Here is a 3034-nt window from a genome sequence, read left to right as displayed (position 1 = left end):
TTTGGTGAGACAGATTTATTCAGCCATCATGAGACACGCATTACATAAGAAGAATAAAGGTGTTTTTGTGCCTCTGCAGGAGGAGCCGCTTACACAACACAAGACGCCACACAAACCTGATGATGATGATGTGACAAACTCAGGTTTTGTAAACACAAGGATGCAGCTGCTGCAGGTTTCATTAACGTGACTTTTCCTGCATGCAAAGTTAAAACCTTCCAGATCTTTGAACAAATATCCTCGTAAACCGAGCCAGGCTCACGAGTCTAATGTGTGATCCAGTTTATTACTCAGTGCACAGAAGAGTTCAACGTTTCACATCAGTCATCTGCACAGTAACGGACGCAGGAAGCAGCTTCGCTGCCGACTTCAGCTCGTTCCTCAGATCTCGCCGGGTGGGCAGACCATCATTGGACCAGCAGGAAGTGTCATGTTTCACGCTCACAGCTTTAAAACCAAAACCCCCACAGCTCGCTGACTGACAGTTTCCTCAGCCAATCAAACGTGAACACAGCTCAGAAGAAATCCATTAAAACCCTTCTGCCCAATCATTTGCATTCACTTTAATCCCAGCGCAGCTGCGGGGGGGCTGCTGATTGGCTGACATCAGAGTTTATCAGTGTCAGATGACAAACAGCTGCAAAAGGAAAAGTTAATCTGATGAAGACTGTGTGGTTTTGGACAGCGTTCCCACCGAGGCTCTTCCAGAGAAGCTCTGTGATCAGCACTCTCAGTGCAACAATCATATGCACCAATAGAATCAGCGTCTATCACAAAATAAAAGCATAGTGTGACACAAAAGCACTCTGTCTGTTTCCACCTGAAGGGAAAGGACTGTCGACAGGAAGAGGCTTCATTTCCCAGAATCCAAGAGCGAGAATGAGCCACAACGTCGACTCCAGCCTGGACGTCCTCGTCTCCACCTACACGCTTTGTAAAGTCACCGCAGTCGGGACGGTTTCTGACGTGGTCAGATTTTTGTAATCAAATCATTATCTGTGCACGACTCCCACATCCAAACAATCCCTCGTATGCTCCCGTCTCTTTAAGACAGCCCTCCCTAAATCCCACTGTTTTCTCATTGGTCAGTGTCTGGAAACCTGCAGTTAGTCGGTGGGCAGAGATGCGTTATAAAAGTAGAACGAGCTGTTGGAAACTGAGCGTTCAGAGCAGCCTGAACATTTTCTCTCAGGAGGATTAAATACGTCTGATATGACACAAAAAAGGAAGAAGATGCGAGTTTCAACTAGTCTGGGAAAAAATCTCAGGCTGAACATCTTGATCTTAAGAAAACATCCTGATCTTCTTCAGGCCTCGGTGGAGGAGACGTTCAGGTTCCCAGCATGAGTCTAGAATGAGAGTAACAGTTTCTGGAGCTAAAATGATCCAAAACAACGATGCTCCACAGGAAAACAGTTTGTCCCGGGTGAAAGTGTTGGAATCAGAGACCTATCCTTCCTTTGTGTCCATTAAAACAGTCCCCGTGTCTTTGAACCAAAGTACAACGCGTTCAGGTTTCAAGTCGAGTGTTGACACGGTCAGAGGCGTTCCTGAAGCTGGTTTAACGGCAGCGTTAATGCCGCATGTCTCAGTTTGTGAACACAAACGTTTTCAGTGGGAAGCTGGAACGAGCCGAGTCAAATACAATAACTCCTCCCACGCTCTGCACAGTTCACCAATGCACCAGAAGCTCGGGCACTTACGTTCCCGTCGTCGCCATTGTCGATGTGGAGCAAGTGCCCAGCTGCCATGTCACTCTGTGGTTTCCGCGGTAACCAGTCAGACAGTTTTCCCTGACGAGTCAGTGCTGCTGTTAGAGCATCCGGGCACAGGATGGCGTTCATGAACGGCGCGACTCGAATAAACAGACCAATCAGATGTGGCTCACTGTCCTGACTGTGCTGCGTTTGTGTGCGTGTTTGGAGAAACAATCAGTGCTGGCTCTTACTGGCAAACACATTTAATAACTGGATGTGAAACAGGATTGGCTGGTGCACACAGAGCTGGGAACAGCTGGACCAACCTGTACGTTAGTGTGATTTGCAAAAATAAATACAACGTGGACGAATCTTCAGCTGTGACAGAAGAGCTGCAGTGAAACTTACACGAAGCAGTTTTTATCAGCAGATGTTTCAAAAACTACAAAATGATCTTTTTCAAGACAACATTAAACACATTTGGTTTGTGAGCTGAGATCAACCTGAACATCTGGATAACAGCTGAGCAGATGTGAGACAGCCAATCAGGAACAGCAGAAGATTACACACGTTTAAAGCAGTAATAACTGTGACACCTTAGCTTACAACAGGCCTTTCAAGCAGTGCGCTAAAAACAGGGAGCTAAAATATCTCATCTGAAGCCCCGTTTGGGGTCCCTGAACCACAGTTTGAGTAACACAGTAATTGGATGAAGAATTTAAAAAGCGTTAAAAATAAAAACAAAGAACTTTCTGAATAATAATAATAATAATAATGATAATTTTTGGTGTTTTTCTAGTGGAGGTTTAGGACTGTGGGTCCAGTCCTGCATGTCTGGATTTCTATCGTTGTGAGGACCCTCCATGACACAACCTGAACAACAAATCTCAATCTGCAGGCATGTCCTCACATGATCCAACAATCACACAGGTCTCCACAAAGATAGACATGTAAGAGCACAAGCACACACAGTGCAGTCCAGTGTAGCAGGGATTCATGGGACTTTCCCGTCTCCTAAAACAAGAGTCCTTTAAAATTCAGCACCAGCAGCGTCCTGGGAGACGGCATCCAGTGATGTAATCACTTTGGACACGTGATCCCTGAACATACGCACGGTTCAGAATCTGCTGACGAAGCCCCAGAAGGTGTAATGATCCTTCAGGAGCTGAATACTAAACAACGGGCCATCCTCGAAATGAAGTCCAGTAAAAAACACTCCACAAAAAACGTCCACGTGAAATCTTAAATCGAACACTTTGGAGCCAGAAAACTTTTTCTTTCATAAATACAGACATCCTGTCATTTGTTTGATACTGAAAAAATTGAAATGGATGCTG

At 45.5% G+C, this 3034-nt stretch overlaps 1 protein-coding gene across 5 annotated transcripts in view; it reads right to left on the bottom strand.

The window, feature by feature from the left end:
- The window catches only part of cdc42se1 (CDC42 small effector 1), an 18383-nt gene continuing 15349 nt past the window's right edge, over positions 1 to 3034 (bottom strand). For all 5 annotated transcript variants that reach the window (XM_026156170.2, XM_080296184.1, XM_080296185.1 and 2 more), the window contains exon 5: positions 1 to 3034. This exon is cut by the window's right edge and continues 308 nt beyond it. The gene's annotated coding sequence lies outside the window, so the exon portion shown is untranslated.

This window comes from Astatotilapia calliptera, chromosome 22, assembly GCF_964374335.1.
Source record: "Astatotilapia calliptera chromosome 22, fAstCal68.1, whole genome shotgun sequence".
NCBI classification, from domain to species: domain Eukaryota; kingdom Metazoa; phylum Chordata; class Actinopteri; order Cichliformes; family Cichlidae; genus Astatotilapia; species Astatotilapia calliptera.
The sequence above is the reverse complement of the archived record's forward strand: the minus strand, read 5'-3'. Positions and strand labels throughout refer to the sequence as shown.